Raw genomic sequence first — 14,805 nt, 5'->3', positions numbered from 1 at the left:
GTAGCAGGCTTTTGTTTGCATGAATAAACACTACAAGGTAGGAAGTCACAGTCTATGAAAATGATATGGTCATAGGAATTTCTGGTGATGAAAAAAATGGATGAAAAATGAGATAAAACTCTTAGAAATTAGAAATCTCCAGGAGGTTTGTGTCTGAAATTTGTCGTGTTTGCTGCCAAGTGACAATGATGCATTTGAAACACTATAGCCAAACATTTTATACAATGTTAAGCGAAGCAGCTAGAGATTCACACCATTTGCTTTGTATGCAACAAGTGTATATATATCTGTTTCTATTCAAGTTGGAAGATGCCCTATTAAATAAGCTGGCTTTAAAGAATGAGCATCCTGGAAAACTTTCAGCCAATTGGCATGGGATCATAACATTTAAAAAAACTGCATTTAGTGTACTTTGTTTAAAAGAAACTAAAATGATTGAGGATATATTCATCTGAACACTGGTCCTGATATATTACTAAAATCTCACTGTTTCATCCCATCCTTTCCAATTTTTCTACCTTAGGTTGAGTGCATATACGGACCTTGTTTTTGCCACCTTGAGAGTTATTTTAATTAATGAATCTTTAGCTATTTTCCTAGAACCAGAATGTGAGTTTTTTTTCTTTTTTTGCATAGCTCTCTCTGTGGCTTTCTGTATTACAAGAAGCTTTCAGGAATTATGCATCCTTTTCTGATGGTGCTAAATTCCTATCAAGGTAAATGCAAGATAGTTGGTTTGTATCATCTTCCTTGTAAGTCCTGGACTACCGTTGAATAATCTACTTGCTGTCTCTGCCACTGAGCCAGCTGGCTCACCCCTCTAATTCTAGCCATTCAGGAGTCTGAGATCTAAAAATCATAGTTGAAAGCCAACCTGGTGGGAAAGTCTGTGAGACTCTTATCACCAATTAATTACCAAAAGGCCAGAAATGGAGTGGGGGCTCAAAGTGGCACTAGCCTTGAACACAAAAGCTCAGGAACAGTGCCCAGGCTTTGAGTTCAAGCCCAGGACTGGGACAAAAAAAACAGCCAACATCTGCATCTATATGTACCCAGGCCATCCTGGGTACATTCATTTGGAAGGTCCAATTCTTCTTAAAAGAGGTGAAACTCTTTGTGCTTTATTTCATTGAAATTTGCCAGACCACAGCTGCCATTCCTTGATAACAGAGAGTCAAAACGGATCCAGAGTCCTCTTTGATTGGTGTTTTAATTACTGCAGGTGTCTGAAAACATTGCTTTCTTGATCTGTTTGAGCTCTGAGGTCCTGTTACCATAAAACCTCAATTGGGAGCTCTGCTCATAGCTATATAGAGTATATGCTTTTTTGTAAGTGCCTCTAATATGATTTTCCCTGTCATGGACTCTGAGAGGAAGGATGAAAGCTGGTTATTTTTCTTTTATTCTTTCATGTATTGGAATGATATTTTATCTGTATAACTGATAGTTGTGATGATCTAGGTAGGTAAATTGTGAAGCATTATTCTGAAATTATAGGTACAGTTAAGGGACGCATTTTCAGTGACATAGAAAGAAAGAGACAAAACTAGAAGTGGAAATTAGATGGTCTGATTACTACAGCATGACATTTCACACATCATTAGAATGTATCTTAAATATTTATTGGTTATAATCTTCAAAATCCCCAAATCCAACAAAAATGGGAACTTTAACTTTTCTTTTCCCTTTTTTAAAACATATAAATTTAGGTTTGCCTTTTAAAAGTCTAGGGTGATGATATGTTACTGTGTGAATTCAATTTCCTTGCAAAAACATGATCAGGGTAAGAAGACAGGAAGTATTCTAGGGGCGGTGTCCAAATATCAAGCTGAATCCTCCTCCACACACACATTCAGCACTATCTACAGAAAAGATGTTCAAACCCTGACTTAAAGTGAGTTTCCTTTTCTTTCATCCATGTGAAGCCCCCATGGTTCTGAGACCCTGCTGAGGACCCCAACACAAGGATCTTGTCCTGGGAAGCCAGACCGATGTCATGTCATCCACCTGGGCCTCATTCCTGAAACAAAGCCCAGCTAAACACTGCCAGAGATGAACTTCTTCCCCCCTTATAGAATTTGTTCCTTGACAAATACCTGCTATCTAGTACTTGCCAATGTTGTATTCCAAGGCTCAGAGAAAAATCTTATTCTCACTGGCATGACCTGACCAGGGTAAGGTGATTATGTCTCACTCATTTTCTTTCTTCCCTTTAAGGTTGACTCCAGGATAGTCCATCATTGCTCCACAGCTAGCTTCTAATCATGTGAGCACATCACCATCTTATCACGAGATTTTGTAAGAAACGCTTTCCAATTTAGCATCACCTGTGAGCATTTGCTGACTGCCTATGAGGTGATGGTTTCTCCTAAGAAAATCATGCCACATCTTCACTGTCAAGTCCAGGAATCAAAGGTTTTATTAGGATGGGAATTGCATTCTTTACTATCTGTGCTTCCAGGCACCCTAAACCCCTCATACAGATCAACTGAGATTCTACCAGTCCTGCTATTTCAATAGACTTAGGGGGTTCCTAAGAAGTGAATGTTATAGCTATTAAATTCTGGAATCATGTAGGGAAATTACCCATGTCTCTATTTCCTCGGGGTGTGTGCCATGATATTATTAAACTATCCTGAAATATGCAATAGCTACAGAGGTTAATAGAATATTTTCTTTTTAAAATTGAGGTTACAATGCTTGCCCCTCTCACACTTTGTTTATTTGTCCCCAAACTACTATGACATAAAGATTTGTGATACAAAAAAATAGCAGTTTCTTCAACAACAATCGTCATTATTTCACATAAGAGAGAAGATTTACTTCAAGTGATTATATACAAACAAAAAGATTTGTATTCTAGAGTGATGTGGGCTTTTTTGTTTTTGTGGGTTGTCTGGGGTGTGTCCCTGGATCTTTCTAGATCATTCCGCTCACACATAAGTCTTCACTGTTTGCTCATGATTCTAAAATATATTTGTCAAGCTAAGACATTTCTGAGCTTGAGAGAAGTTTAGACAACCCAGAAACTTATCATAGACTTAAACAGTGATCTCTCATTTTTTATAATTCGGGGACGTTTTAAAGTCTAAGTGTCAAGATTTTAAGAGGGAAGTGTCAAGGTTTTAAGCAGAGGGAAGGGATAGTGGGAGAAAAATTAAGGAGTGGGTAACAATGTTCAACAAGAAATGTACTCATTACCTTACTCATGTAACTGTAACCTCTCAGTATCTTTACAATAAAATTTAAAAAAATAGGGCTGAGAAGGTGGCTCAGTGGTAGAGCACTTGCCTTGCAGGCATGAGGCCCTGAGTTCGATTCCTCAGTACCACATAAGCAGAAAACAAAAAGCTGGAAGTGGTGCTGTGGCTCAAGGGGTAGAGTGCTAGCCTTAAGCTGAAGAGCTGAGGGACAGCGCCCAGGCCCAGAGTTCACGCCCCACGACCAGATCCCCCCCACCCAAAAAATAATAAAATAATAAAAGAAAAAGCAGATTCAATGTATAGGGAGGCTCTGGTTCTTTGTGTGTTGATGGCTTCTCATTGTAGCTTTTTTAAAGTGCATGTGTAAGGGAGGTGGGAAGGCAGAGGGAGAAAGAAAGACAGAAAGAAACAGAAAGAGAAAAAGAGAGTCTGAGAAACACAAGCCTTTGCTCAACTATCTTTAACTATCAGTCATTCAGTTTCCACTTTCTGGATGCAGTTACTGCCTCAAAACTAGACTCTTAAAGTATCCATCACCATTTGGATTAGTATGGGCCATGAGCATTCAGTCAACAACATTTATCGTACCACCACTAGCCACCCACTGCATAACTTAATTTCTCTTCAACTCATCTAAATCCCCGAGTTCACGTCCTTCTCCTCAGCTCCTTTGGCCGGGGTGATGTTGCTTCTGAATTTGAGTTTTCATGACAGATCTTAGCAGCTTCTATTTCTCTCCTTCTGTCATCTCTTATGATATTCCCACATTCCTGACAATTATATTACACAGAGTCTTTCCAGTACTCCATATCCTCTTACAAAACAAGTATAGTCTCAGCTCAAGTTTTTATGTCTTCCCTTAATAATTTCCACTTTATTTCTTTTCTATATATTGTTCTTTATTTTCTTAAAATACAGAAAACATATTACTCTTTGCTTTAAAGTTCCCTATTATGTAATTTTAATATCACGTTTTAAAGTGGTAAGTTATGGGAAATATGTAACTGACCATCTTAGCCATTTTTAACTGGATAGTAAGTAGTTCTGTGGTTCATTCATTTTATTGTGGAATCTCCAATCTCCCAAACATTTCGTCTTCCAAAGGTGTACCCATTAAGTAGTAATGCCCATTTCTTCTTTCCCTCAGCCTTTGAAAAACCACTATTCGGCTTTTTGTCTTTGAATTTGACTCCCCTAGGTAACTTGTAGGTAGAAAAATGACATTTGTTTTCTGACAGTTCATGGTTGTCATGGTTCATTCGTGTTGTAGAATATGTTTATGTTTTGGATGCTTTTCCATGAAATTCAGACGTTTCTGATGTGATAAGTGAGGACTTTAAGAGAGGATTAGGTTTAACCAATGAGAATGCTTTCCTGGGGCTGGAATTAGGTACTCTTAAGGAAGGCTTGTGCCCTTTTATGTTTTCTAATTTTTTTCCCCTCTGGGTGATGCAGCAAAAAGCCAGAATCTGCTCTCTCCAAACCTGAACCTGGTAGAAACATGATCTTGAACTTCCTGGTTCCCAGAGCCAGGACAAGTGAATTTCTGTTCATTAGGCATTTGCTCACCTTGTAATGCTGTTTATCCAGTCACTCATCCATGGCCATGACTACTGGGGATAAGGTAGTCATGAACATGGTCTACAATACCTGTTTGAGTCCTTATTTTTCTCTTGAATGTATATATCCTTGAAAGATATTGCTATTGAACATTTAATTTTTTTAAAGTTGCATTTACCATGGTTGAAATATTATTTTTTAAACATATTTTTATTGTAAAGATACTGTACAAAAGGGTTACAGTTACATGAGTAAGGTAATGAGTATATTTCCTATCAAGCATTGTTACCTCCCTATTGTTTTTCCCCTACCATCCCTTCCCTACTCACCTCCCCAACTCTTCCCTCCCTCTCACAAAGTTGTAAAGTTCTTTTTCGACATAGTGTCTTGTATATCTCATTGTTACAATGGGTCAACCTGTATCCTTACTTCAGCATTTTAAATTTCTTTTCCCCTCCCCAAATTAGAAAAATGTACGGACAAGAATCAAATACAGTGAAACCGGGTTATACCATGGGAAAAGAACATACACAAGAAACAAAAAAATCACATAGTACAGTATAAGTACATTAAAAACAACAGCAAGAAAGATAAAACCTCTTGTGTCCCTATCTTGGGGTTCATTTAGCTTAGCATCATCATATATGGTCATATGTACATAGCTTTTGACCTTTTCTGCTTCTCCTAGACATATACTAGTTATTGCAAATGAGGAAAACCATGGAACCTATGCTTATTTCAATTAATATGATTTTTTCCAAGTCTTTCTATTTCCTAACAAATAGTGCAGTGTCATTTTTACTGATGGAGGCATAGAATTCCACTGTTTATATGTACCACATTTTCTTGATCCATTCATCTACTGAGGGGCATCTGGGTTGATTCCATATCTTAGCTATGGTTAATAATGCTGGGATAAACATAGTTGTGCTCTTAGCCTTAGTATGGCCTTGTTTTGGGTAAATGCCCAAAAGTGGGATTGCTGGGTCATAGGAGAGCTCTATGTGGAGTCTTTTGAGGAACCTCCATACTACTTTCCAAAGTGGTTGAACAAGTTTACATTCCCACCAACAATGCAGTAGGGTTCCCTTTTGGCCACATCCCTTCCAGCATCTGTTGTTATTAGATTTCTTGATTATAGTCATTCTGACTGGGGTGATGTGGAATCTCCATGTTGTTTTTATTTGCATTTCTTTTATGGCTAGAGAAGTGAAACATTTCTTCATGTGTCTATTGGCAATTCTTAGTTTCTCTTTAGAGAATTCTCTTTTTACGTCTTTAGCCTACTTTTAATTGGACAGTGTTTCTTTGAGGATTTGTTGTTGGAGGATTTAATTTTTTGAGTTCGAAGTGTATTTTAGATATGAGACCGTTGTGTATTGTATGGCTAGTGAACATGTTTTCCCAACCTGTGGACTTTCTATTTGTCTTTGCCATACAGTAGCTCTGAAACTTCATGCAGTCCCATTTGTCCAACCTTTCTTTGATTTGTTGTGTTTCTGGGTCTTTATTAAGGAAATTTTAATCTGTGTCAAGGAATCCTAGAGTTTCTCCTATTCCTTCCTATAATATTTTCAGGGTGTCTCATTGATTTTGAGGTCTTTGATCCATTTTGAGTTGATTCGGATACAGGGTGATCAATAAGAATCTAGCTTTAGTTTCCTACAGGTGTTTAACCAATTTTAGCAGCACCAGTTACTGAAGTGGCTGTCCTGCTTCCATTCTATTTCTTTAGCTCCCTTATCTAAGATTAGGTGGCTATAGGTCTACGGGTTCATTTCTGGGTCTTCAGTTCTATTCTGTTGGTACTCAGGTCTGTTCTTGTGCCAGTAGCAAGCTGTTTTGATTATTATGGCTTGTAGTATAGTTTGAAATTTTGTATTTTCACTCCTCCAGCACTGTTTTTCTGCTAAAGATAGTTTTTTTCTAATTGGGGTCTTTTATTGTTCCATATGAATTTTTGGGTTGCTTCTTCTCTTTCATTGAAAAATTAGGTTGGAATATTGATAGGTATCACATTGAATTTGTAGATAGCCTTTGATAGTATTGACATTTTCACGATGTTAATCCTCCCTATCCAGGAGCATGCAAGGTTTTTTTCACTTCTTTGCATCTGCTTTAATTTCCTTTTTCAGGTTTTTAAAATTTTCTTCATAGAGGATCTTCACTTCTTTAGTTAACTCCTATGTATTTTATTTTTTGTGGGGCTATTACAAAAGGAGTTGCTTTCCTGATTTCAGCCACATTCTTCTCTTTGTTGGCATACAGAAAATCCATTGATTTTTTATTTTTTTTGTCAGTTATGGGGCCTGAACTCTGGGTCTGGGCCTGTCCTTCAGTTCTTCAGCTCAAGGCTAGTGGTTTACCACTTGAACCACAGCACTACTTCTAGCTTTTTCTGCTTATGTGGTGCTGAGGAATGGTTTTGGGATGAGGGTTATGATAGCTTCAAAGATTGAGTTTGGTAGTGAACTTTTTTTTTTTTCAATTTCATTGAAGAGTTGGAGGAGTATTGGTGTGAGTTCTGCTTTGAAGGCCTTGTAGAATTCCGCTGAAAAACCATCTGGTCCTAGGCTTTTCGTAGATGGGAGGTCTCTTATTACTGTTTCTATTTCATGCTTGATATGGGCCTGTTAAGATGGTTTAACTCATCTTGGTTTAGTTTTGACATGTCCATCTTTGCTAGAAATTCATCCATTTCTTCCAGATTCTCAAACTGATTAGTATAAAGGTTTGATAAATATTCCCTTCCATCACCACCTTCTGTGGTGATGTTTCCATTCTCATTTCTGTGATTGTTTATTTGGGTGCTTTCTTTTCTTTTTCTGGCAAGGTTTGCTATGGATGTGTTAATTTTATTAATTTTTTTTGACAAACCAACTCTTTGTTTAGTTGATTCTTTCTATTATTTTTGGTTTCTAATTCATTTAATTCTGATTTAATTTTAATTATTTCTTTCCATCCACTGGATTGGGGTTTGGGTTGTTGCTCTTTTTCAAGGAGCTTCAGGTGTATCATAAAATTTTTCAGTTTGAGGTCTCTCCAATTTGTTGATGTAAGAATTCAGAGCTATGAATTTTCCTCTGAGTGCTGCCTTCTCTATGTCCCAGAGGAGCTGGTAATTTGTATGTTCATTTTTGTTATATATCATGAACATTTGAATTTCCTTTCTAATCTCTTCCATGACCCATTTGTTGCTTAACAGTGTGTTGTTCAGCTTCCATGTGTCATAGGGTTTTCTTTGGTGGCTTTTGGTGTTGAATTCTAATTTTATTCCATTGTAGTTTGAGAGAATGCAGGACATGATTTCAATGTTTCTCAATTTGGACAGATTTGCTTTGTAACCTAAAATGTGGTCTGTTTTGGAGAATGTTCCTAGGCTGGGGTTTTCTATAGCTTCATGTGGCTAGAAAGCAATGTACATATGATTGTTTCATGGACTTTTTTCTTTTGTTTGCTAAATGTTTTATTCTCCAAAGGTTCTTTCATCTATTTTTGTGGAATGAGTGGGCATTCTAGCTTTTCAGATGCAAATTTTCCTAATTCTCACAACAAAATTAGGGTACTCATTGGCTCTGTTATTCATGTGACATGTTAATTTCAAATATGAAATCACAATCATAATTGGCCTTTGTGATCACCCAGAATATTTAACATACTTTATCCTCTTATCCTTAGATGCTATTATTTCAGGAGTCTATTTGCACAGAAAACATCATCTTCAGTGGATTACAAAACAAGTGTTTATTTCTTGTCATTCTGTGGGTTTTCTGAACTTTCTGAGCAGTGTCTCCTAGTTATAGATTGAGGATCAGGAGGGCAGGTTATAGATTGGTTATTGATTGGGATACATACACAGACAACACAGACACAGACATACCACACACACACACACACACACGCACATACACACACATACACATACACACACACGCACACACACACACATACACACACACACACACACACTATAACTGACCCAAGAAAACCACTTCCCTGACAATTAGAAAAGCCAGCTAGGAAGGATTAGATATGACCAGTGTTCTCACCTGAAGAGGTTGCCATTTTTGTTGTTTGCTGCTAGCATCAGATCTAGGTTAGCTCGTGGGTTATATATATACACATATATATATATATATTATTTGTGTGTGCGTATGTGTATATGTATGTTCTTGGATGGGCTGCTTATCTTTCCTGGACCTTTTTATCTCATATCCTATAGCACTTAAAAACTGATCTTGTTTGCAAGGTTTTGCCTTAATATTCTAGTCAATCAGGTGAATATTTTTATCTAAAATTTTCATCTTAACCGTGTTAGGTTTCACTAGGGAAAGATGGGGGATGATTGAAGGAATATTGTATTTTCCCCACAAATGCCTTAATATTATATAAACACAGATGTGGTGTATTAATTTTTGCTTTTGAAAAATGAACACAACCTGTTATGAATTCAAGTCTTAGATAATGTTGTTTGGCATGGCCGCTTGATGAATAATTCAGTTAATTTGTGCCACAGTTATTTGTACATTATGAGTGCACATGCTTTGAAAGTATTTCTGTAACTTTGCCATATTGCCTATTAAATAAATTTTGAAAATGGAATACCACATGTGAATGTGAGTCCATGTTTAGAGATCAAGACAATCAGGATGAGAGGACCCTGTGGATCACTGCTGCACTTTTACAGGATATTTTTATATGGCTCTCCTTTTGGGTGCTTTTAAGGATATAATTCTCTCCACTTGTTTTGCTGTATGTTTGGAGGAGAATAGGTTTCTTGATTGCATAATAATATTTTATTTTATTGTGAAAATACCATATAGAGGGTTTACAATTACATGGGCAAGATAATGAGTACATTTCTTATCAAGCATTATTGCCTCCTCCTTTGTTTCCCCTTTCCATCCCTTCCCATCTCCCACTCCCCCCACTCCCTCACCTTCACCTCCCCACCCCCTAACATTTTATTTTCTATGCATGACTTTTTTTTGGTCGGTTGTGAGGCCTGAACTCTGAGACTGGGCACTGTCCCTCAGCTCTTCAGCTCAAGGCTAGTGCTATACCTCTTGAAACACAGTGCCACTGCTGTCTTTTTCTGCTTATGTGGTGCTGAGGAATCGAACCCAGGGCCTCATGAATGCAAGGCAAGTGCTCTACCACTGAGCCACCTTCCCAGCCCTATGTATGACTTTTCTATTGGTTATCAACTCATGTTTTACTTTTCAGGAGTAGGATAACAAATGCCCTTAAATACTTTGTAGTACTTGAGGAATTCTGTCAGTTGTACCTAGGAGAGAGCAAGTGTGAGTAAGTGAAAGAAGTGGCAAGAGCCAGTTGCCAGTGGTTCATACCTGTAATCCTAGATCAGGATTTCATCTAATCCTAGATTAGGGTAAGGTCTCAGGAGGATGAGATTTGAGAATTTTAGTTTGAAGCCAGCTTGAGCAGACAAATATGAGGTTTTTTTTTTTCTCCAATTAACCATCAAAAAGCCAGAAAGCAAAGGTATTACTCAAGTTGTAGGATTCCAGACATAAGTGAAAAAGTGAAGGAACAAAGCAAGGCTTTGATTTCAAGCCCCAGTATGGGTGCATGCTCACATAGGCACACACATGCACACACACAAATAAATACATAAATAAATACTAGAGATGGAAAAGGATGGGATGGCTATGTTTCAGAGGACAGATGTCCTATTGATTTGCTGCTGTTTCTCTATGCTCTTGTATCTCATGGTAAGGTGCTGAAAACACAGGAATAAACAAATGAGTAACCCATTGAAGGACACCAGGACCATCTGGACCCTCATGGAGGCTCACTACCACTGGGACAGATAAGGAACTGCATTTCCTTGGGCATCTCTCCCACTGCATCTTCAGCAGAAACCAACAATTTATTCAGTGTATTTTCTTCTTCTGCGTTCTGTCTTTACACTAAAATTGAGTAGATGTATTCTTTTATTTTTCCTTTTTAAATGTTTGTTATTGTAAAAATACTGTACAGAGGGGTTACAGTTACATGAGCAAGCTAATGAGTACATTTTGTTTGGCAATATATACTTTCCACACAATATATAATTTTTTTTGAAAAAGATGTCATAGGATAAGCGCAAAAGACTATTAAATAGGAACCATGCCTAATCATGAGCCTACATCATGTACCTTGTCTTGTGTAGCAAGTGTCTACTATAAAGTTTTGATAAAGGTTTTTTGAAATCATCTTTTAAGACTATTATGTTTGATTTTTTAATGTATTGCTTTTGCTAAGTTGTTCTAGAGTTATAAAATGTCTGTCACCATAGAGACACAAGCAAACTGCCCCGATTTAATTTTAATATGTTTTCAGAATCATTTTATATATTTGGACATAAAATAATTTTATAATATTATAAAATATTGGACTTTCATGTTTTGTTTGAGTAAACATAACGTATTGTAATAGGTATGCATGTTAAAAAAGACAAAAGAGCAGGGCATTGTGTCTACTGCTGCAATCTAACTACTCAGGAGGTTGTAATCTGATGATCACAGTTTAAAGTCAACCCAGATAGAAAAGTCCATAAGACTTTTATCTGCAATTAAGCAGCAAAGGGATAAAAGTAGTAGTGTGGCTCAAGTAGTAGAACACCAATCATGAGTGAAAAAGCTAAGTGAAAGCTTGAGCCTTGAGTTCAAGCCCCAGTATAAATATAAAATCAAAACCAAAACTAACTGAAGGCTCTGTAGGAGAACCTTGCCTAACATTCTTAATGATCTGGGTTTGATCCCAGTACCACAAACATATATAATCTTCTCCCACAAAAAAAAGAAGAATGAGGTTGGAATATTAATAGGTATTACATTGAATTTGTAGATAGCCTTGGGAAGTATTGTTATTTTCACGATGTTGTTACTTCCAATCCAGGAGCATGGGAGATTTTTCCACTTTCTAAGTTCTGTTTTGATTTCCTTTTTCAGGTTTTTAAAGTTTTCATCATAGAGGTCCTTCACTTCTTTGGTTAAGTTAATTCCTAGGTATTTTATTTTTTTGTGGCGCTAATATGAATGGAGGTCCTTTCCTGATTTCAACCGCACTCTTCTCATTGTTGGCATACAGAAAAGCCATTGATTTTTGAGGGTTAATTATATACCCTGCTACTTTGCCAAAGTTTTGAATCAGCTTGAGTAATTTGGGAGTGGAGTCTATGGGATTCTTTAAATACAAGATTATGTCATCTGCAAAGAGGGAGCATTTTACTTCATCTTTCCCTATTTGGATCCCTTTTATGTTTGCATCTTGCTGTAGCTAGGCATTCTAACACTAAATTGAAGAGAAGTGGAGAAAGTGGACATCCTTGTCTTGTTCCTGAGTTAAGAGGAAATGGCTTTAGTTTTTAGTTTTCACCATTAAGTAAACTGCTGGTTGTAGATTTGTCATATACAGCCTTTATTGTATTGAGGAATGTTCCATGGATTCCTAATTATTCCAGAGCCTTCATCATAAAGAGGTGTTGGATCTTGTCAAATGCTTTTTCTGTTTCTCCTGAGATAACCATGTGGTTCTTACCCTTGCTCTTGTTGATATGATGAATTATATTAATTTATTTGCGTATATTGAACCACCTTTGCATCCCTGAAATGTATCCTGTTTGATCGTGGTGTATGATTTTTTGGATGAATTGTTGAAGTCGATTAGGCCCCTCAGGAGATGAATGGATCAAAAAATGTGGTGTATGTACACAATGGAATTCTATGCCTCCATCAGAAAGAATGACATTGCCCCATTTGTTAGGAAATGGAAAGACTTGGAAAAATTATATTAAGTGAAGTAAGCCAGGCCCAAAGAAACATAGGTCCCATGGTTTTCCTTATTTGCAATAACTAGTATATGTCTGAGACAAGCAGAGAAGGTCAGATAAGATGATGTTAGGTGAAATGAACCCCAAGATAAGGACACAAATGGTTTTTTCTTTCTTACTATTGTTTCTAACGTATTTATAAGGTGATTTTTTGTTGCTCTGTATGTCCCTCCCCTACGGTATAACCCCTATTCTCACTGTATTTGATGTTGGTATAATTTGTGGAGGGGAAGGGAAAAAACCAAATTGTTTAAATAAGGATACATGTAGACCCATTGCAACAATCAGATGTACAGGATGCTATGTTGAAAAAGGAACTTTACAACTTTGGCAGGGGGTGAGGGTGCAAGTGAGGGTGTTGGGGGAGTATAGTCATGGAGATTGAGGGCAGGGATGGTTAGGGGAAACCAAAAGAGGAGGCATCAATGCTTGATAAATAAATGTACTTATTACCTTGCTCATGTAATTGTAACCCCTCTGTACAGTATTTTCACAATAAAAAACTTATTAAAAAGAAAAGAAAATGATACAGAACACCATTTCAGTTCTCAATTACCACAATCTAATTATTATCAATTCTTTCCCCACTTACATTTAGGTCAGTTTCCTATCAGCACAGCTTATGTATCTAAACCTGTTGTTAGCAAAATTCTGTTTTATATTTTCCACCAGTCACCAGTCTCTCTGAGATAGAAGAGCAAAATGTTCCAGGTCTTCAGTCAACACGAGAAAACATGAAATCACAAAAGTAGGAGATACAAGTAGAAATAGCTTAATGCTGACAGGATCAGGAAAGAGGATATATTACTTTGTTTGGAATTTGGACTAAGGAAGTTAGAAGGTGAGTACTTCTGCAATCTTCTTAAATATTAAAGTATCATGTGTAACAGGTGAAGCACTGAACTGAGCTGGATCTCTTCACCTGGGAAGTAAGGTTGCTTGGGAAAAAATACCTGGAGAGTTAACTCACCATCACTGAGACTCATGATAAGAATACTCATGAATGCAGGCTTGCTATATTTTTCAGTTACTCTCAAGAGTGGACAATTAACCACCTAGCCAGGGGCTTTATGGTGGTTGAGAAGTGTCAGGAAAAGGTTAAAAAAATCCCCGTAGGAAATAAGAGGCGTTTCTCATGCAATCCTAGTCAGAGATTTTCAATGATTTAGAGAAAGAAGTATGGCACATACATGGAGGTATGGGGTCAAGAGAACCTTCCCTCAGGCCCTTAGAAATCTCAGGAAAATGGTATATCAAGGTATCTTTGAGTTTTATTCTTCCTCTACTTCTGTTCCTGCAAATCTTTTCTTTATTATAATCACATGGTAGATATGACTCTTAAGAGGGTAGAGACCCTGAGATCTCAAGAATATAATCAAATAACCAATTGGTAAGAGTTTAGCACAGCATTTTCTTACTACCTTCTGTTATTGCTCATATTTTCTTACTTTGCTATCTTTACTGCCTGCCTGTCTTTCCTTCCTTCCTGCCTGTCCTTCCTTCCTTCCTGCCTGTCCTTCCTTCCTTCCTGCTTATCCTTCCTTCCTTCCTTCCTTCTTTCCCTTCTTCCTTCCTTCCTTCTCTTTCTCTCATTTTCTTTCTCTCTCTCTTTCTTTCTTTCTCTCTCTCTCTCTCTCTCTTTCTTGTTTAGGTTCTTAATCCAGTTTCTGCAGGCCTGTAATGTACCAAATGTAAACTCTAAATGTTAGTAAAAATGATTTCTAGGTATCACATCTTTTGAATTATCTATGTTATTACTCTACTCAATTAGCATAAGCATCTGAGGGGTGACAGTTGTGTAGAGAATGCACTGATGGCAATTTTGATTTTATTATTTTCCTAAATTTTTAAAGACCTAGAGACTTTCAAAAAATAGTGAAAAGTGCACAACCAAAAATTATTGTGATTTTTTTTTGAAATGGTGCCATTATTTCACATGAATGCTTTGCTTAAAAATAGAGGCAGAGAATCGAGGAGGAAAAAAAAGCATGGAAAGTAACCTTTAATTTGAAATTGGATGCATTGAGATGCTTATGCTGTAAAAAAATCTGATGGTGTATTAATGTCCTCACATATATTATCTCAAATTGTACCTTTCAGTTATAATGGCTGTTCCAATAACATAATAGCCACTCACCTGTAATTATAAGTTTTCAAAGCCTGAAATGATTCCAATTGTTTTTCTCTGTACTTTCCACGTACAAT

Source organism: Dipodomys ordii, unplaced genomic scaffold (assembly GCF_000151885.1).
Source record: "Dipodomys ordii isolate 6190 unplaced genomic scaffold, Dord_2.0 Scaffold76, whole genome shotgun sequence".
NCBI classification, from domain to species: Eukaryota; Metazoa; Chordata; class Mammalia; order Rodentia; family Heteromyidae; genus Dipodomys; species Dipodomys ordii.
This window is presented reverse-complemented; position numbering follows the sequence as displayed.